Here is a 22,602-nt window from a genome sequence, read left to right as displayed (position 1 = left end):
CAAGTCATGCGGAATGGATGCACGATGCAAGGAAAATGGAAAAACCGGGATTTGTGGAGACTAGTGATGATACTGCACATCCTATTGTGCAGATTGGAAATATTCCTTTGTATATGCAGGATGGGAAAAAGAAATACCTGTCCGATGTATTTCATGTCCCAAACATCACCAAGAATCTGGTTTCTGTTGGTCAAATGGTTGAGCAGGGCTTGCAGGTCAGATTTAATTCCCATGGATGCTTTGTTGAGGATATGAAAAATAAAGGTCGCTTGATAGCAAAAGGAAAGAAGAAGGGCAGAATGTTTACATTGGATGCAGACATGCCTGAATTGAGTACAGCAATGTTTGCTTATGGGACCGATGTAGTTGCAGATATTGATATCTGGCATAAACGCATTGGTCATGTTCATGTACATCGACTTAAATCAATGCATGCCCAAAATATTGTTGCAGGATTGCCTAAATTCAAGGTTGCAGAAATGCATAAGGTATATGAAGCCTGTCAGTTTGGAAAACAGGCAAGGAAACCATTTCCTAGACATGTTCAAGAGAGTAAGAAGCCATTGGAATTAATCCACTTTGATGTGTGGACTACTAAAGCTGCATCTCTTGGAGACTGTCATTATTTTGTCACTTTTATTGATGACTATAGCAGAAAAGTTTGGGTGTGTTTTATGAAAAAGAAAAGTGAAGTTTTTGGGCATTTCAAAACTCTTAAAGCTATGGTTGAAAAAGAAACATTCCTGCAAATAAAATACCTAAGGTCAGATGGAGGGGGAGAGTACCTCTCAAATGAGTTTGCAAGGTTCCTGCAGGAGCATGGCATAAAGCAGCAATATTCATGCAGTCATACCCCACAACAAAATGGAATTGCAGAAAGGAAAACAGGCATATTGGAGAGATATCTCGTGCCATGCTCAATAAAAAAGACCTGCCAGATTTTTATTGGGCTAAGGCAGTTGCTACATCAGTCTACATAATGAACATGACTCCCACTGCATCAATACATGGGATGACTCCAGAGGAGAGGTATACTGGTAGGAAACCAGATATTTCTCATTTGAAAATTTTTGGTTGCATTGCCTATGTTCATGTGCTAGATGAGTTGAGATCCAAGTTGGATCCAAAAGCTGAGAAGTGCATCTTTATTGGTTACTCTTTGCAGCAGAAAGGGTATAGATGCTATAACCCTTCTACTCGTAAGTTCACAGTGAGCAGAGATGTTGTTTTTGATGAGATGAGTAGCTGGTATAAACTAGTAAATGTGATTGATAATGTAGATGCACAAAATGGTAATGCTGCACAGAATTCACAGCAGCAGCAGTCACAAGATATTAGTGGACCTGGAGCGTCCTCTAGCAGTGGTTCACATTCTTCGCCATGGACAGGCAGATTGAGATTAGGAGAATCTTCTCAAAGCAATGCAGATAGTGGTATTCATGTATCACGAAAAGAAAAAGAGAAGGTAGATCAGCCCATGTTTGATGTGAATGCAGGTCACTCTTATGTGAATGGTGAATCCAGTGGCTCAGAACAGAGCATTGATGATGAGTTGGGTATTCTTTCTATTGTTACACCTGGAGTAAGGAAGACCAGGGATGTTTTGAGAGCACATGGGAGTGAACCTACTTTGCGCAGGTCTACCAGAGCTAGGTATCCTATGGATAGGCTGAAATATGATGGATTTACAGCCATTCACTATGCATATATGGTCAAAGTGATACAGGAACCAGAACCCACTTCTTTTGAGCAAGCCATGGGAAAAGAAAAATGGGAGAAAGCCATGGATGAAGAAATGGATGCCTTGGAAGTAAATGCTACATGGGAATTGGTACCTTTGCCAAAATATAAGAATGCAATTGGTTGTAAGTGGGTTTATAAGGTGAAACACAATGCAGATGGTTCTGTGAATAGATACAAGGAAAGATTAGTAGTTAAGGGGTATGCACAAACATATGACATTGATTATGAAGAAACATTCAGTCCGGTTGCAAGGATGGCAACCGTAAGAGCAGTCATTGCTGTGGCTGCATCAAAGGGATGGTCTTTACATTAGATGGATGTAAAGAATGCCTTCTTGCATGGTGATTTGCAAGAAGAGGTCTATATGGAGCAGCCACCAAGATATGTGCATACTGTTCATCCTGAGTTTGTTTGCAGGTTGAAGAAAGCCTTTTATGGCTTGAAGCAAGCACCTAGAGCATGGTTTGACAAGATAGGACAGTATCTTTTCACTATTGGCTTTCAGATTTCCAAGGCAGATTTCTCACTTTATGTGAGAAAAACAGAGAAAGGTATTATGCTACTTGCCATTTATGTTGATGATTTGATTATGACAGGTGACAGTGATGAAGATATCCTTCATGTGAAAATGCTATTGAAGCAAAAGTTTGAGATGAAGGATTTGGGAGAGCTGCGTTATTTCTTGGGCATTGAGGTGATTAGATCACCAAGTGGGATATGGCTCTTGTAGAGGCAGTATGGATTGGACATGCTGTCCAAATATGGGATGACAGGCTGTAAGCCTATTCCAGTTCCTTTGGAGCAGAATGTGAAGCTGAGTGCAGATGCAGGTGAGCTTCTGGAAGACCCTACTATATACAGACGCATAGTAGGAAGTTTGATTTATATGACCTTTACCAGGCCAGATTTGAGCTATGCTATTGGATTGGTAAGTCAGTTTATGTAGGCTCCAAGGAAACCGCATTTGGATGCGGCTAGACGCATACTCAGGTATGTGAAGTCCACATTGCAGTATGGACTACTTTATGAGATTGGGGTTTAGATACAGTTGTATGGATACACAGATGATGATTGGACTGGTAGTATTTCTGATAGATGATCTACCAGTGGATATGTGTTCTCTTTTGGGAGTGCTGCAGTCACTTGGAGCAGCAAGAAACAGCCTACAGTTGCCTTGTCGAGCACAGAGGCTGAGTACAGGGGCGCAGCAATGGCTGCATGTGAGGTAGCTTGGTTGCATAAGCTACTTTATGATATGCATCAGCCTACAGATGGGCCAGTTGTCATTTATTGTGATAACATGAGTAGTATACACTTGGCAAATAACCCAGTCTATCATGCTAGAACAAACCACATTGAGGTGCATTATCACTATGTGTGGGAGAGGGTTTTACTAGGTCTTATTGATCTAGTTTATGTCAGCACTGAGGATCAGGTAGTTGACATATTCACGAAGGCATTGGGCGCAGAGAAACTGCGCAAGTTCAGAGACCTGCTTGGTGTGCAGGAATTGGGATTGAGCTCGAGGGGGAGTGTTGAGATATCGAGCTCCACTCGTGATATGCCAGGGTGACCGTTGTGCATTTATGTCACTGACTTATCAGTTTTGCAGATGCGCTTGGTACACCACCCATGAATAATAGCTAGATGACAGCTATCCTTATCTACTCTAGTTCATGGCTCAGTTAGTATGCCACCTTAGTTAGTTGAGTTTGGTTTGAGACCCATATATAGGGTTCTTCTATTTCTATGTACTTGAGTTCTTTTTGGCTTACACAACTAAGAAGAGGAAAACTGTTTTTCAGACTCCACCTTTGTGTGTATTCCCCCATTGTATAAGCAAGAAAGCTACAAGTGAGACTCCTTCCTTCTCTCCCACAATCTTGACACCTGTTTCGCTAGTTATCACCAGTATGTCCCATACCATGGCCTCTTGAAGAGGATCTACCATGTCCCCTTCCTGAACTTGAGTAAAATGCTTACACCTGTTCACCATTTTTTTCAGATGAGTCACCCTGTATATTGATCTATTTGGTAATCATGAGAGAGATCAGCTCATCAAAATCTGGAAATGGATTCCGTACATATTGTGAAGTAACAAATGATTTCCATGCCTTCTCATTATTAAGGCCACTCAAAGTGGATGAAACCAAATCATCATCATCATGCATTGCATCAATTGCTGATAAAGCATCTGCAATGCTTCTCACCTTCAAAACATACTCATTGACATACATTTTCCCTTTCTTCAAGGTATATTTCAACTCTTGCTTCAGTTAAATCTTCCGTGCCTTTGTATTTACTGAAAACATATTCTCAAAAATTTTCCAAGCTGCATGTGAAGTTTCTGCATTCCTGATATGTCCCAACATCGTATTATCAATGACTGCAAATAGCCAATACATCACCTTTTTGTCTTTTGCATTTCATTATTTCCATACTTTTAATTCATCTGCAGTCGTGGAGGGATACCCGGCTCTGGCTCCTTTTCTTCACCTGAAACAAACTCATAAAGGCCCTTTCCAATGAGGAAATTCGTCACATGGAACTTCCATGAAGGGTAATTGTTCTTGTCAAGCTTCTCAATAATGGGATTTCCAGTGTTCTCTACCATTATAACCAAAAAAAGGATACAATACAAGCTAGTCTTCTGCAGCCTTTCACAATTAGTATACAACAATACACCAAGTAACCTTTTTCACTGATTGCTCAATAGTACATGTAATATACAACCTGTTTGTAGATGAACCTTATGTTTTTCTTCTTGGAAAACACCTAAAAAATTACAGATTCGAAATCTATAACCTGTGCACCCACTTTCGATCAATACAACTGAAATCACAGTGTATCTTGAAACTGCTGTCTGCAACCTTGCGGCTCTAAAACGGGGCTTGAAACAGCCTCAAATGCCAAAACGAACTGCGGAAAATCCCTAAAGGGATAATCTGCACAATATGCAGTGCTCTTCTCACATACCAAATCTCACAGCAATTTGAGATTTTAACTCTACCCTACTTCCGGTGCCTCCACAGGCACTATCCAAGAGAGAGAGTGGAAGAATGGGAGAGCTTCTTACCCATTTCTTTCTTGTTCGAACCTTGCTTCTTCTCCTTCAACTTAGCCTTCAAAATCAGCCTCTCTCAATGGTGCGGCTCTGATACCATGTCAAGAATCGTGTGGTGGGGGGACTTACTTGAGCTGCTATGCCAAACACACACTGTAACACAAGAGGAAGCTCACTCAAGAACACAAGAAGAGAGACGGAGTCCAAAACGTTTTCTTGCTGATTTCTTCTTCTTCTTCCACTCACTATACAATGTACACAAAGTATAGATAAGATATAACATAAAGGAAAGTGGCCTTCTAAGTCAAATAGTGCATAACTGACTACACTAATCAACTAATGCTATATCTTTGCCAACTTTAGGTAGGTATAACAAACTAAATATAATAAGTGATAAGTGAGTGGCCATGTGAGTATCATAATGGCCACCAATGTGCTAAGTGTAGACATGCGGACCCATCTAGCTAGGCGGTTCATCATCAATGTCCGCACGTGTTGAGCTTGCCATCTCAACAGTTTAGGCTATGACAAAACTTTGATACATATTCTGTTATGTCCATGGGTGAGGCATACTTTATAAGGGACACAAAAACCTAGAATTTTAAGCTTTCAAACTTAGTTTGATAGCTTCAAGTTAAAGAATTCATTCATTTTCAGTATGCAAGACACTAGTGGCATATATTGCCCATGTATGCCTTCCTTTAGCTTGTATCCCAATTAATGATCGCTTCTATAAATCTTTGGTCCTTACACCATTGTTTCCACCAAAGTTAGGCTTTGTCTATAAACTTAAGTTTTGCTATCATTGCCTAATTTGGAGGAGGTATACCTGTACTAGCGAGGTAATCCTCCATAGATGCACTCCAAATTTCCAATCCAAATTTGACATCCTTTCCTTTGCCACCATAAAAAGGTGATTTGATTTTCTTGAGAAGAAATTTATTCTCTTGTGCTTCAGTCAGGGTAAGCATAGACATGGAAGGTGTAATACCTTACCTATGAGCTATAGTACCCTGCTTGTACCTATCTCCAGTAAATTGAAAAACTAGTTCAGAGAGAAAATAGTGATATATAAAATAAATCACTTATTTAAAGACAAAAAAGAGTTGTAGTGGAACACTTGTTACAAGCTCTAGTAAGATGAAACATTGGTTCAAAGGCAAAAATATTTGGAAAATAAGAACAAGGATAAGTGATTTAGGAAATTTAGAAATACATAAGCTAAATAATATTGTAAACTATTATAGACCAATATATTAAATTATCAAATGTAAGCAACAAACCATTGGGTTCACTTGCCACTACTAAGTGATGTTTGGCTGTATATAGGTTGCTTTTGTAGATTCTCACAATCTTGGCAACTTGCACTATACTCATGCCAGGGCTTTACCCTACTTTCACCATTCCTCAACATCATTGCTTCAAAAACAGAGATATACTAACTCAAAACTTATATTTGGAATTGCTACATACTAGTATAGTAAATGTTTCAAAACTTATTAGCAATAGTAAGTGGATCAAAACACCAAATTAGGTTGTAGTATCTATAAATAATGGTATGTATAAAACAAATCACTACCGTACGCTTCTCCAAAAGGTGCACTAGATGTCTTAGATATGAACATCTAGTGAGTCTTTTATTGTAAGAACCTTTTTGTTGGGGGACACCCTTGTCTCACCCATCAAAAAGTAAAAGATTAAGTCTTTGATAGTTTGAGAGATGTGGGTTCTCCATCCATCTTGCCTATGATATGAAAATGTAGGGAACAAACCATCAGCTTTATTGGCCATTGCTAGCTGATGTTTGGTTCTATATAGGTCTCTTTTTTGGATTCTCATGAGCTTGGCTGATGTTAATGCTTTGCCTCCCACTTTCTCCATTCATCAACATCATCATTGATTTATTTACAAAAAACTCATCTAAAGATCTTGAAAGGTTCACAAGATTCAAAGTATTACATATGTTTTTCAACATTGTTACTGTTGAGATATCGAGCTCCACTCGTGATATACCAGGGTGAGCGTTGTGCATTTATGTCACCAACTTGTCAGTTTGCAGATGCGGTTGGTACACCGCCCATGAATAATAGCTAGATGACAGCTATCCTTATCTACTCTAGTTCGAGGCTCAGTTAGTATGCCACCTTAGTTAGTTGAGTTTGGTTTGAGACCCATATATAGGGTTCTTCTATTTCTATATACTTGAGTTCTTTTTGGCTTACACAACTAAGAAGAGAAAAACTGTTTTCAGCCTCCACCTTTGTGTGTATTCCCCCATTATGCAAGCAAGAAAGCTACAAGTGAGACTCCTTCCTTCTCTCCCACAATCTTGACATGGTATCAGAGCCTTGTTCGTGGTAAGGAGCTCAAGAAAGCAAACCAAGTTCGCGGTGTTCTGGTAAGGACCAGTGTTGCTTTCATTTTTCTGTTTTGGGAGCAAGTCTCTGCAGGTAGCACAGCCGGAAAGTGCAAGAGTGCATTGTCTCAGGTTGAGACACCCTTCGCGGTGAAGCAAGAGGGCAATATATGTTGCGGGATGGGGATTTAGCCCTAGGTGACCCTGTTTTTTCGATTTGAGGCCATTTCGGGGCCTGTTTTGGAGGCGGAAGTTTTTTGCAAGCACTCAGGAAAAGGCCCTGTTTTATGCTGTGCGACCACTGTTCTACAGGTCGGTGAAAAGTTACTGTGAAAATTGCATCGTATGCCTGTGCGCAGAGACATTGGGAGTTACAGAATCATCCTTGTTACCTGTTGATGCAAAATCGTCACTAGGAAGTGACCGTGTGGTCAAATACCACTTTCGTCAGTTTTGCAGATTTGCCCTTGTGAGGCTGAAGCTGTGTTCTTTGCAGTGACAGAATTTTTTGCAGTGTTCTGTAATGGCGTCTGATTCTCTTTCACAGATTGTCACTGAAAAGCTTGACAAGAACAACTTCCAAGCATGGAAGTTTAGAATGACGAATTTCCTTATGGGAAAAGGATATTGGGAATTTCTTGCAGGAAATGAAGAAGAAGTAGTTCTTCCTGATGTTCCCAATCAACAGCAAATGCAGGCATTTAAAGCATGGCATGAGAGAGCCAGGAAAGTTATGTACTGGCTGTCTATCAGCATTTCAGACTCTATGATTGTGCATATTCAAGATGCAAGTACGCCAAAGGAGGCATGGGATACTTTGTCAAAAATGTATAGCACAAATATGCAAACCAGGAAAATGTAGCTCAAGCAAGAGTTGCATAATGTGCAAAGAGAAAATATGAGCATCAATGACTACCACATGAAGGTGAAGAAGATTGCAGATGCACTTGCTTCCATTGGGTTGCCAGTGGAAGATGATGATTTAGTTTCTGTGACCTTGAATGGTCTAGGAAAGGATTATGCACAGTTCCAAACATCCATTTTCGTTCGTGGAAGATTTCTTGATTTTGAGGAGTTGATTGCTCTTCTAATTTCTGAGGAGCAGAGAAATGGTGGTGTATCTTCTTCAGGAGGAACTTCAAAAGAAGTTGTCTTCTACTCAAATGCTGGAAGAGGTAGAGGCAGAGGTAGAGGAGGCCGATCTAGAGGCCGTGGTAGAAATCAGAATATGCAGCAAACTCAAGAAAACCAGTCCTATAGAGGAGGACGTGGTAATTCTAGAGGCAAGGGGAGCCAAAGAGATTGTGGTAGATGGCAAAGAGGCCAAAATGCAAATAGCAATGTTGAATGCTACTACTATGGTAAAATGGGTCATATGGCTAAAGACTGCTATAAAAAGCAGAATGACATCATGAATGGAAAATTGCAATAAGGAAATTATGCATCTTCTAGTAGACAGGGTGATGACAGAAATGAGCATTTGTTTATGTTGCAGCACATGAACAATTCTGTGACAAGTGCAGAAGAAAGAAACGATGTATGGTATGTTGACTCAGGTGCATCAAACCACATGACAGGTCATGCAGAATGGATGGAGGATACAAGAAAAATGGAAAAACCAGGATTTGTGGAGACTGGTGATGATACTGCACATCCTATTGTGCATATTGGAAAAATTCCTTTGTCTATGCAGGATGGGAAAAAGAAATACATGTTCGATGTATTTCATGTCCCGCATATCACCAAGAATCAGGTTTCTGTTGGTCAAATGGTTGAGTAGGTCTTGCAGGTCAGATTTAATCCTCATGGATGCTTTGTTGAGGATATGAAAAATAAAGGTCGCTTGATAGCAAAAGGAAATAAGAAGGGCATAATGTTTACGTTGGATGCAGACATGTCTGAATTGAGTGCAGCAATGTTTGCACATGGGACCGGTGTAGTTGCAGATATTGATATCTGGCATAAACGCATTGGTCATGTTAATGTACAGTGACTTAAATCTATGCAGGCCCAAAATATTGTTGCAGGATTGCCTAAATTCAAGGTTGCAGAAATGCATAAGGTATGTGAAGCCTGCCAATTTGGAAAACAGGCAAGGAAACCATTTCCTAGACATGTTCAAGAGAGTAAGAAGCCGTTGGAATTAATCCATTCTGATGTGTGGACTACTAAAGCTGCATCTCTTGGAGGCTGTCATTATTTTGTCACTTTTATTGATGACTATAGCAGAAAAGTTTGAGTGTATTTTATGAAAAAGAAAAGTGAAGTTTTTGGGCATTTCAAAACTCTTAAAGCTATGGTTGAAAAAGAAACAGGCCTGCAAATAAAATGCCTAAGGTCAGATGGAGGGGGAGAGTACCTCTCAAATGAGTTTGCAAGGTTCCTGCAGGAGCATGGCATAAAGCAGCAATATTCATGCAGTCATACCCCACAACAAAATGGAATTACAGAAAGAAAAAACAGGCATATTGGAGAGGTATCTCGTGCCATGCTCAACGAAAAAGACTTGCCAGATTTTTACTGGGCTGAAGCAGTTGCTACAACAGTCTACATAATGAACAGGACTCCCACTGCAACAATACATGGGATGACTCCAAAGGAGAGGTATACTAGTAGGAAACCAGATATTTCTCATTTAAAGATTTTTGGTTGCATTGCCTATGTTCATGTGCCAGATGAGTTGAGATCCAAGTTGGATCCAAAAGCTGAGAAGTGCATCTTTATTGGTTACTCTCTGCATAGCAGAAAGGGTATAGATGCTATAACCCTTCTACTCGTAAGTTTACAATGAGTAGAGATGTTGTCTTTGATGAGATGAGTAGCTAGTATAAACCAGTAAATGTGATCAATGATGTAGATGCACAAAAAGGTAATGCTGCACAGAATTCACAGCAGCAGTCACAAAATATTAGTGGACCTAGAGCGTCCTCTAGCAGTGGTTCACATTCATCGCCATGGACAGGCAGATTGAGATGGGGAGAATCTTCTCAAAGCAATGCAGATAGTGGTATTCAGGTATCACGAAAAGGAAAAGAGAAGGTAGATCAGCCCATGTTTGATGTGAATGCAGGTCACTCTTATGTGGATGGTGAATCCAGTGGCTCAGAATAGAGCATTGATGATGAGTTGGGTATTCCTTCTATTGTTTCACCTGGAGTAAGGAAGACCAGGGATGTTTTGAGAGCACCTGGGAGTGAACCTACTTTGCGCAGGTCTACCAGAGCTAGGTATCCTGTGGATAGGCTGAAATATGATAGATTTACAGCCATTCACTATGCATATATGGTCAAAGTGATACAGGAACCAGAACCCACTTCTTTTGAGCAAGCCATGGGAAAAGAAAAATGGGAGAAAGCCATGGATGAAGAAATGGATGCCTTGGAAGCAAATGCTACATGGAAATTGGTACCTTTGCGTAAAGGTAAGAATGCAATTGGTTGTAAGTGGGTTTATAAGGTGAAGCACAATGCAGATGGTTCTGTGAACAGATACAAGGCAAGATTAGTAGTCAAGGGGTATGCACAAACATATGGCATTGATTATGAAGAAACATTCAGTCTGGTTGCAAGGATGGCAACCGTAAGAGCAGTCATTGCTATGGCTGCATCAAAGGAATGGTCTTTACATCAGATGGATGTAAAGAATGCCTTCTTGCATGGTGATTTGCAAGAAGAGGTATATATGGAGCAGCCACTAGGTTATGTGCATGCTGTTCATCCTGAGTTTGTTTGCAGGTTGAAGAAAGCATTGTATGGCTTGAAGCAAGCACCTAGAGCATGGTCTGATAAGATAGGACAGTATCTTGTCACTATTGGCTTTTAGATTTCCAAGGCAGATATCTCACTTTATGTGAGAAAAGCAGAGAAAGGTATTATGCTCCTTGTCATTTATGTTGAAGATTTGATTATGACAGGTGACAGTGATGAAGATATCCTTCATGTGAAAATGTTATTGAAGCAGAGGTTTGAGATGAAGGATTTGGGAGAGTTGTGTTATTTCTTGGGCATTGAGGTGATTAGATCACCAAGTGGGATACGGCTCTTGCAGAGGCAGTATGGATTGGACATGCTGTCCAAATATGGGATGACAGGCTGTAAGCCTATTTCAGTTTCTTTGAAGAAAAATGTGAAGCTGAGCACAGATGCAGGTGAGCTTCTGGAAGACCCTCCTATGTACAGACGCATAGTAGGAAGTTTGATTTATATGACTATTACCAGGCCAAATTTGAGCTATGTTGTTGGATTGGTAAGTCCGTTTATGCAGGCTCCAAGGAAACCGCATTTGGATGCGGCTAGACGCATACTTAGGTATGTGAAGTCCACATTGCAGTATGGACCACTTTATGAGACTGGGGTTCAGATACAGTTGCATGGATACACTGATGCCGATTGGGCTGGTAGTATTTCTGATAGACGATCTACTAGTGGATATGTGTTCTCTTTTGGGAGTGCTGCAATCACTTGGAGCAGCAAGAAACAGCCTACAGTTGCCTTGTCGAGCACAGAGGCTGAGTACATGGGCGCAACAATGGCTGCATGTGAGGTAGCTTGGTTGCATAAGCTACTTTATGATATGCATCAGCCTACAGATGGGCCAGTTGTCATTTATTGTGATAACATGAGTAGTATACACTTGGCAAATAACCCAGTCTATCATGCTAGAACAAAACACATTGAGGTGCATTATCACTATGTGCGGGAGAGTGTTTTACTAGGTCTTATTGATCTAGTTTATGTCAGCACAGAGGATCAGGTAGCTGATATATTTTCGAAGGCATTGGGCACAGAGAAGCTGCGCAAGTTCAGAGACCTACTTGGTGTGCAGGAATTGGGATTGAGCTCGAGGGGGAGTGTTGAGATATCGAGCTCCACTCATGATATGCCAGGGTGACCGTTGTGCATTTATGTCACCTTTTCAGTTTGCAGATGCGGTTGGTACACTGCCCATGAATAATAGCTACATGACAGCTATCCTTATCTACTCTAGTTCGTGGCTCAGTTAGTATGCCACCTTAGTTAGTTGAGTTTGGTTTGAGACCCATATATAGGGTTCTTTTATTTCTATGTACTTGAGTTCTTTCTGGCTTACACAACTAAGAAGAGGAAAACTGTTTTCAGCCTCCACCTTTGTGTGTATTCCCCCATTGTGCAAGCAAGAAAGCTACAAGTGAGACTCCTTCCTTCTCTCCCACAATCTTGACAGTTACTTCCTATTCTTTAGAGTTACATTACATAAGATGGAAGCAAGGATACTGAAGAACTTCATCAAATATTTCCTTCTTACCACATGCATCCATTCCAATGGTTAATTTCTCAAAGTGTTCTACCATGGATTGACATATCCTCTGTTTCTTTGATTCATCAGGCATCACATTACTACATTCCATTCCACATTTCATTGTTGCTACTCATTACTTCCACTTTTGAGAAGCCCAATATTCCCTCTTTGTTTTTTTACACAGAAGTTCAGACTCTCTATTCGGTGATGGAGATATTGTGAAGGGTTTCATCGTTCCAAGGGATTTGCCTACAAGACCAACACAATAGATCAGAAGTACATGCTCCCTTTTTGTAGAAAAATGAAAAAAACTTGCACCAATTTTCAACAATACTATCTATACATTATGAGATAGGGAGCTTAGAGATATCCAAATAGAATGCTTTCAGAGAGAAATCTCAAATAGAGGAGGATAGCACTTCAAGATCTACAAGCATGTGAAAGAAAGAAAGAAAGAAAGAAATAATGAGAGAGAGAGGGAGAAAGTGCACATATGGAACAATTGAGAGAGAGAGAGAGAGAGAGAGAGAGAGAGCAGATGAGAGAGAGAGAGAGACTGTGTGTGTTGTTGGGAGTAAAGGCGCCTCTGCCTAACCGCGCGGTATTACTACACTGACAAAACCTGCCACTACACACTGCAGGTGGCAGGCGCCCGTCATCGTCACTTTATTCTTTATTTTTTTAGTGATAGTTTGAATAAAGGAGGCCTGGTCACACATTGTGATAGTTGGAGTTCCCATTTTGCATCTCTCTCTTTCTTGCTCTTGCTCTCCTGCCATAGCTTTTCCAAGCAAGCTTCAATCCTTCCTCACCTTTCAATTGGTATCAAAGCATGGTTGCTCAAGTATTCTGACTTAGTTCATGACTCCTTCAGCTTCCTATTAAATCCCTACATTCATTGGGTCTCCTTCTCAAAAGCCATAGCCGATTCTCTCGAGCTCCTGTCACTCCCTGGCTTTTTGAGCACCTACCCAACCACTTTGGGCACCCTCATTAGGGCATTGCATCATAGGTATTTCTTCATTTTCTTCAGGGTTTCATTGAGTTCACAGGACTATAGGTCTGAGAAGAGAAAGGGGGCAGCACTATTGAAGCTCATGTGCTTCATATCTCATCATAGACCCCTTCTGGCTACTTGAGGCTTCTTGTGTACCTCCCTTGACACGTGGTCAATCCTTGGAGCATCTTGAATCACATCAGTAGAAGAAGCAAACCCTCTATTCAGGTAGTGTGAATTTGCACTAGTTCATGGCAGCCCCTAGATAGCTCATCCCAGTCATTGGCAATCTCATTTGGGCACTATACACTTGGTTTATGCTTGGAATTTGATCATGAGACTTGGCATTGAGCATTGATGTGATTTACTTCAGTGGTTTGGGACTATTATACACAGTTTACAAGCAGCCCATAGTAGTGCTACATTAGCATTTTATGTCTAGACCACTTTGGCATTGACATTGGTTGCCCGGTTGGGTACTTGAATGCTCCCCGAATGCTAGGGGAATGTATGCCTATGATGTGAAATGCTTTTGGGGCTCAATTTTCTCAACCATTGACTATTTTACATAGTCCATAGGTAGCTCAAAATAGGGCAGCCCCTTGTCATTACATTTTATGCTTATGCTACATGATCATTTGATGCTTGATTATGCTCGGCGGTTGGTTCCTATACATATGGGAAAGTATGCCTATGGTTTGCCTATGGTTTTGAGCTTGGATTGAGTCACTGTTTGCTCAATTTTGGACATTTATTTGCTACTGAAATATTTAGGGTTGAAGCTCATTTGCTTATGTTTGGATATGCCTATTAGATTCGGGCTATGTGTCTTGGATGTATACATTGATGTAGTGACTCTCGGAGATTGACATAGAGCTTGGATTTGCTCTCGGATCATTGGTTGAGCTTGAGCTCACTTTGCATAGCATTTGGATCTCCATCTTTGATGTACTTATGGCATGTACTTTTCTTATGTCTCACCTATCGTGACATGCTTGGCTTGTGCTATCTCTATACATGCTAGTTACATTGTCTTGGAGTTGATTGCTATTGCGGCTTACTTGGGCTTGGCATTTGATTTCCCAAAGCTTAATTTAGCTATTTCTTGGCTTGCTAAGTTAAAATTTAGATGTACTTGATGCCTATGGATGCTATGGATGCTACAGAGCCTATGTGCTTGGGATGTCTCATTGATGCTTGATCTTGGACACTTGTCACTGGTACTCTTACATGATTTTTTTGAGCTTTCTTGCTTGACATTTACGGATTTTGTGCCAGCGGGGGCATCTTGATACACTTGACAGATGTAGAGCAGGTGGGTTTATGCTACTTGAGCATTCGGATACTTGAGATTGGGATCTTCACTTGGATGTTGCATGGTTGATATGTCGTGATCCTCATAGATGTAGTTGGGCTTATTTGGGTGTTGCGCTCCCTGAGTATACACCTATTTGTGTCAGGTTTTGCTAGTGTTGTGTACACTTTGCCCTATTACACAGGGGGTGTGCTAGCTTACTGACGGATTGATTTGACATGCTTGGGTGTTTGATCTCGATGTCTGTATGACTGCCACATGCTATTTTATGCCTGCTTGATGCTGGTTATGATTTGACAGTTAGTGGTTGACTTGGTGCATTCATTTTGCCTACAGTTTGCTCTCATTGTACTTGGCTATAATTTATTACAACAAGCATTTATGTATGGACTGATGTGGAATTTTCATACTGAATCGTGCGGATTTTATGTACTTTTGATGGCACTTGGTGGAAAGCATCATTAGCTATCAGTTTGTGGCCATTTTGCCTTGGTTTTGGTGGTATTTTGGTTATTTACAACAGAAAACAACAAGCATTTTTGAAATGTCTGCACCGTTTTGGACTGCAGTATGGCATCTTCTTCCACTGATAGTGCTATCTTCAACATCATTAAGCTTGATGGTAAGAATTATGCCTATTGGAAAAGCCAAGTTTGGCAAGTATTGGTGTAGAAATCGTAGATAAAACCATAAGGTTGCATGGAGAGCAACCTGATGGATGACAAATGGATGGAGCTTGATGATCTATGCAAGTCCACCCTCAACTTGTCTCTCACTGAATATGTGCATTACAATGTGGTTGAGGAAGCAGAGAGTGCTTGGCAACTTTGATAAAATCAAGAACCTTTATGACAAGAAAAGTCTAGCAAGTCAGATATATTGGCTGAAGCAACTTATGGACATGCGCATGAAGGAGAATAATACGATGTCTGCTCATTTGATCCAGTTCCATGCTATTCTCAAGAACTTAATCTTGCACGGCATTACCTTCAATGATGAGATTACTCCATTGTTTTTGCTTGGGACTCTAAGTGAGTCATGGGATGTATTTCGCAGTGCCTTATGTGCTCATGCTACTATTTTGAACTTGCTTGATGTAGAGAGTGCTCTTTTGCATGAAGAGATCAATCGTAAGAGCTTGGATGCCTCTCGTGTGTTACATACTTTGATTGTTAGAGGGAGAGATGGTAATGGAAAGAATGACCGTGGAAATGGCCATGGCAGAGACTTGAAGAAGTCTAGGTCTAAGTCGCATGGTAAGTTGCACATCAAGTCTCATAGGAGAAATACTAATGTGACATGCCATCATTGCAGGGCAAGAAATGTCATATACACCCACAGTGTCATGAGTTGTGCAATGCGAAGTGCAAAGAGAAGGGGAAAGAAAAAGTACAGGAAAAGTCCTCTAATCGCAGCATGGTACCTGTGAAATCTAATGTGACAATTGAGAAAATAAATGTCATGCAAACTAATGACTCTAATGGGGAGTAGATACTTGCAACTAGTTCTTGTGATGCTATGCCATTGACCAAGGTTTACTTTATATATGTACAGTGCTGGATTTTGGATTTTGGTGCTTCATTTCATGTTACACCATGCCATGAGTGGTTCTACTCCTACCACACTATCTCTAGTTCAGTTTGCTTGGGTGATGATTGTTAGAAGATAGGCATAGGAACCCACTGTAAGCAAGGGTGTATGAGGGCAGATAGATGTGAATAGCCTAAAGGGTAGGGGAAACCCTAACCCTAGCTAGGCAGAGGCTATATAAACATCCTATGGGTCACTATCAAACTTGAGATAGAGTGTACCCAAGTTGTACCTTGAGCAACTTAGTAAACAAGAATTTGTTCTTGTACTTTGAGCTTCTATCTCCCTCTTGTGCACACTTTTTTCCTACTACAACTCTGATTCTCCACATGGTATCAGAGCCTCCTCTGATCCCTTTAGCTTCCTCAACCCTCAGCTCCACTAAGTGCACAAAAAGAACTCCATTTTTCATCTATCTTCTTCACCTCCATAGCCTGTTTTGAACCCCCTTACCTTGGTGGACTTGCTGCATGCATAGGAGGGCATTTCAGCTCCTGCCATCTTCTACAAACCTTCTCTCCACCTTAGGGCACAGCTTTGTGGTAGGTCAAATCTCGACATTGGGCAGCCAGGAGCACGGCATCAGAACGACATAGTTCTGGATAGGCGGTAGTTCGTACAGTAGCGCGGGCTGTAGGAGGCGCAATAATGGCGGCCACCATAGGGCTTTCTTAGCCCCCCTAGTGGGCCATCTCCCCCTAAGAGGACTTGGGGAAATTTGATCTCTATTGGTTGCTAGAAGCCAAACCCTAACTGTCAGTTTCTTGGTAGTGGTGCGCAAATCGGATGTTGTATGCGTATGTAGTGAGTGCCGAAAGGTCCCCAAGAACAAAGAACTCTACTTTTTTCTCAAAATCCAAGAGAATAGACTTGCACGACATGAAGCAAAAAGATCAATTGGATACAATCTCCCCCCATGCCTTGTGTGAGTACTCCACAAAGCATGTATTTAATATTTTATTCATCTCCAAGCTCATAAATAGCCCAAATTTACAATTACTGTGCTTTAGCTTTTGTGATTGCTTTTGTCCAAATAAAGAATAAAGCGATTGGGCACCCCAAGAGTCGGGCTATGCCCAAATACAAGGACCAATAATGAATATTTAAATTGTGCACCCATGCGCATACAAAATAATAAATATATGTCAAGCGCTTCAATAAATAAGCGCATCAAAATAAATATTGGCGCCACGCCTAAGACGCATGCCCATAAAAAATGATAATTTCTTCTAAATAACTTGAATACACGCTATCGCCTAGTGCTTCCCAGCGCCACCGCCGCCTGCTCTACACATCAACTGAAGCATTCACAATTGTTAGAAAATAATAAAATTAAACATTAAATTAACGTGACGCCTGAAAAGGACAGGTGTCCCCATCAACTTTTCACACAAGGAATCCACCTTGTGTACGAGCCCCGGAAAATAAATATAATTTTATGGAATCCACCGCAAAACCTCACGGAATCCACCGTGGAATATACCTCCTAGCATCATACCCCATGGGGTGGGATAGCAATTGTCCTCAATTGCTATTAGCTCAATGTGGAGCGAACAATGAGGGGTAAGCACTTAGGTCGCAAGCGTGCATCCATGGGGTCTCATCAATAGGATAATTTTTAAATTTCACCAAATATCTAGAATATCTATGGCTAGTTCTAGTGGTCATAAAGTTTGTATCTAGAATAGTCTCAGATTCAAGGATTTCAATTTCTTCTTCTAACAAAGGAGGATTTTCATAGATAGGCTGGACATGTAATTGGCCTTTGAAAGGTCGTAACAAACTGATATGAAAAGTATTGTGGATTTTCCAGTGTTGGGGTAGTTCTAATTTGAAGGCATTGTCATTGATTTTGTGAATGATTTTGAAAGGTCCATAAAATCTAGAAGCTAACTTTACAACAGGGTGTTTCTCAACACTTTGTAGTCTTCGCTTTTCAATTCGTAACCAAACATAATCATCAACTATGAAATTCATAGCTTTTCTTTTCTTGTTTTCTTATTTAGTATATGATTGCTGGGCTTTTGCAATCATATCTTTAACTTCATAAAAAATAGTAGCATGCATATAGGCAATATCATCAGCAGCTTTAACTTTGTTTGACAATGAAGTAATATGTGTAGGCAATCTATATCCATAAATGATTTCAAAAGGTACTTTCCATGTAGCTGTATGTGGAGTGTTTTTGTATGCAAATTGAAGTAAGTGCAAGTGTGTATCCCATGTTTGTGCTTTTGAAATTGTGTATACACATAAAAGATCCAAGATTGTAATGTTTGTAGCTTTTGTTTGTCCATTTGTTTCAGGATGAAATGTAGATGAAAAATCAATCTTTGTTCCTAATTTTGCAAACAAAGTAGTCCAAAAATTATTGCAGAATCTAGAATCACGATAAAAAATAATAACTTTTGGCAAACCATGGTTAGTGAAAACAATTTTCAAAAATAATTGAGTAGCTTGAGATGCAGTTAATGTTTTCTTGCATGAAATGAAATATGCATGTTTGCTAAACCAATCTACAATAGTCCAAATCATATCATGATTAGCTTGAGTGTTAGGCAAACCAGTAATAAAATCCATTGAAATATGTTCCCATGGTCTTTCAGGAAAGGTATTAATAAACCAAACTGCTTACCATGGTGTCGCTTAACTCTTTGACAAATTAAACACTCAGATACGAAGTTAGAAACATCAGATTCCATCTGTGGCCAGTAAAAATCTTCAATCAATGTATGTAAAGTGGAAATAATACCTCTATGGCCTTGATATGGGGGACAATGAATTTCGTGCAACACAAAGTATCTAAATGGAACAATTACACATAACCTTTTCTCATAAAATATAAATCCATCAGCATAAGACAATGAATCAATTGGAATCCAGTTATTGACAATTAATTTATTCCAATCAGCTTGAAAACTATGGTCTTGATCATAGGTATCTTTCATAGGGATAAGGGAATCAAAAGATATCACAGAGATATTATGAATAGTTGGCCTTCTACTCAAGGCATCGGCAACAACATTTTCTTTTCCGGGTTGATATTGGATAAGTGGATGAAAACTTTGAATAAAAGTAGTCCATTTAATGTGTTGGTCAGAGATTTGTGGTTTAGTAAGGAGATGTTTGATACTTCGTTGGTTAGTTTTAATCATGAATTCAGATCCCATTAAATAGTGCTTCCATTGACATAAAGCTTGTACTACGGCGAGCAATTCCTTATCATAGGTAGAATATTTAAGTTCAGAGGGTTTAAGCTTGTAGCTAGAGTGATGGGACCTGAAATGGGCCGGCACTGGCTATGGAACTAGCCGAACCTCATGCTCATAACAGACAAACACACCCTCACAGCCTCGTGGACCAAGAGTGTCAATCTAGTGCTAAAGGACAAACTGCCCTAAAGCCTAATTCATGCGTTTATAGTTTCATCATTTTGTAGTTCAACGTTCCCTTTTTATAAATTCCACAGAGGGAGAACCCATATACATTGGCAATGCCACGATCACATACATGGAGGCAACCTCTCAGTAGAAACACCACGGCCCCACTGCAGCTCTCCTACATCGCAGGGATTAGCCCCTTGATGCGCTGCTCAACATATAAAACATTCAAACAAAGTCCACTCTTCATTTCGAATCCAGAAGATATACCATGTGTCCTTACTTAATAGTCCCTTAGGAAATCGACCCTCTATCCTACGGCAAGGGATAACCTTACGCTCTCAATCGTGGGTCCAATTCCTAAGTAAACAAGTGCTACGCAGTCCAGGAGCTTTTCCTTTGATTCCATGAACTATGCATAGTGCATAATGTGAACGGTTTAGTGCACAAACAAAAGAAAATCAGCATTGTGCATCGTGCGAAACCAATCTTTTCATGACTTCCATGCTAGCGTTTATATAATGAGGAAAGACACTGAGCCTTATGCTCATGCTGCCTTTCCCTTTATTTAAAAACAACATCCTATTGGCATGATGCAACACATAAACCAGATTTTAGTTTATATTTTGATGCTCAATCTCTCCTCTCACCCTACCGTTTAATGTTTTGCATTCGTTGATAGGTGAAAGGGTCATTTTATGTGTATTTTCTTACAAAGAAAGCAATAAACATGAACAGAAACATAGAAACGAGGGTAAACCGAGGCCAACCTCATGCTTTACCTCCATTATACGCTGCACAAACACGCATGTAATTTTTTGCAATTTTCCTTTTATCGTTTCCTAATTTTCTCCCATTTAAAACCCATTTTCCATATTATTTTGGTATTTTTTTCTATTTTCTTCAATAAAAAATGACTAAAAATTAATATTGATTGTGAGTTGTGGCCCTTAGGTTCCTTGACAACAAAATTTCAGGTTTTTATAAGTATTATGTCTCATATTTCCCATTTATTTTGCAAAAACCCTATTTTTACCCCTTAAACGCGTGTTTTATAGGTTTTATAACATTAATTTCAGCCATATCACTTATGATTTTTTGATTTTCAGATTATAAACTGTTGAAACTCATAGAAAACAACATCATAATGAATATTCAGTCCATGGAAACAATGTTTCATCAATCAAATAGCATAAAAACTCATTTTTTCTTCATAAAAATTGAATTACCGCTTAGATTCCGTGTTTGGGATCTCGGTTTTGTTGCGGGACTACAGGTCAGCCCACATTCAATGTCCAGCACCTTCACAATCAGCAATCTTCATGTCTACATCGATCCGGAAGCAATCCGGTTCCAACCGGACAAGCTTTCCTTCACCATTCTTCATTTTCATCTTGCACACAAGAACAGCCCCTTAGGGGAGAGAGAGGGAGGAGAGAGAAAGACTAGAATTAGATTTATTTATTCCCACAGCCATTTCAGGAGTGAAGACAGGTGATAAGACCGGCAAAGAGGGAGAAGATCGGGGCCATGATCAGTTGCATAGGGTGTTTGTAACCTGCCAATATCCAAGATCCATCCATGGAGGCGCATTTTTCGGGCGCAGATGTTGGCACCTTCTTCCCATGTTTCATGCTTCTTTCCCTCTCCACGATTTGATGTGGCATAAAATGTCCCAAACCCCCAAAGGTCACAACTCCTTTTGGCCAAACTTTGGTCCACCTTTTCAAATCTTGCCCATCTTGTGGCCATTTCCTCGTCCGGCATCCAAACCGAGCTCTGAAAAATCTTGGGCATCCGGCTTGACATCCCGCATTGACTGGAAAATATTGACAACCCGCACGGAAGTCGGAATAATTATCAAAAATCCACAAGTGTCACTCGAGTGTCTTTTAAAAGCCGCCTTTCACTTGGTGCTTAAAATCGTCCTAGCTGGAGCCACCGCCTTCGATGTTGAATATTTTTTCCCTAAATTCTGGATTTTTTGGCAAATTTTAGGCACATCCTGGGCTCAAAACTCCGCTCTCATTGGCGACCACAAGATAGGGTGACTCGGACGATCAAATCCCACAACAGATTTGCACAAAACAACCAAAGGAAGCATCAAGCTAATACAAAATAGATACGTATTACAACACAGCACAATGCTCACCCTACCCCCTAACAAAACCAAAGCATGAAATCCACAAGGAGAGGCCTAGCATAATCTGATAGAAGGTCCGAAGCTAGTCACTAACCGAGTACTCCAACACGGCCAAACTAAAAAGAACTATCAAAGAGGTCACCCTAAGTGGTGGTCTGAACTACCTACCGTACTAAGGACAACACAACCAGGAGCTCCTACTAGGCGAGGACTCCTATAGCCTGATCAAGAAGTATTTTCTTTGAATACATTTTTTCTTTTAGGTTTTTTATTTTTCCATACTCGGGCATGTAAAAAGGAGGAAACTGAGCGTAGTGACCCAAGGAGAACAAGGCATCGGCCTCAGGTCCTGTCTCGGTACCCAAGAACCTACCAAGCCCTCGCAAGGCGACACTTAATCCTTTTCTGACGCTCACTTTTATTTTCGCTCCAACCTTCCTTACTTTCTTCTTTTCCAGCAAGATGCCATCCCTAGGAAGACAAGGCATCGGCCCCGGGTCTGACTCGTCCCCAGGAACCTACCAGGCCTCCGCAAGGTGATGATCAACTGCCTATAAATTTTCCTTCTTTCTCCTTTTCAATTTTTATAGGGGATTAGAACCCCTTTTTACACACCTTTGTATAGATTTATTTTCGTTGAAATATTCAAGGTTTTTTTTCTCTCTATCATCATTATTTTTCCTTCCGCAGGCTTCTCTAACTGCCTCACAACTAACAACTCCTAGAACGGCTACCTA

General features: G+C 40.4%; 1 pseudogene; it reads right to left on the bottom strand.

The window, feature by feature from the left end:
- Positions 1 to 6,028: 6,028 nt before the first annotated feature.
- The window catches only part of LOC148038866 (uncharacterized), a 31,290-nt pseudogene continuing 14,716 nt past the window's right edge, over positions 6,029 to 22,602 (bottom strand).

This window comes from Lygodium microphyllum, chromosome 3 (assembly GCF_053477565.2).
Source record: "Lygodium microphyllum isolate KBCC chromosome 3, Lygodium_microphyllum_v1.1.10, whole genome shotgun sequence".
Lineage (NCBI taxonomy): Eukaryota > Viridiplantae > Streptophyta > Polypodiopsida > Schizaeales > Lygodiaceae > Lygodium > Lygodium microphyllum.
The sequence above is the reverse complement of the archived record's forward strand: the minus strand, read 5'-3'. Positions and strand labels throughout refer to the sequence as shown.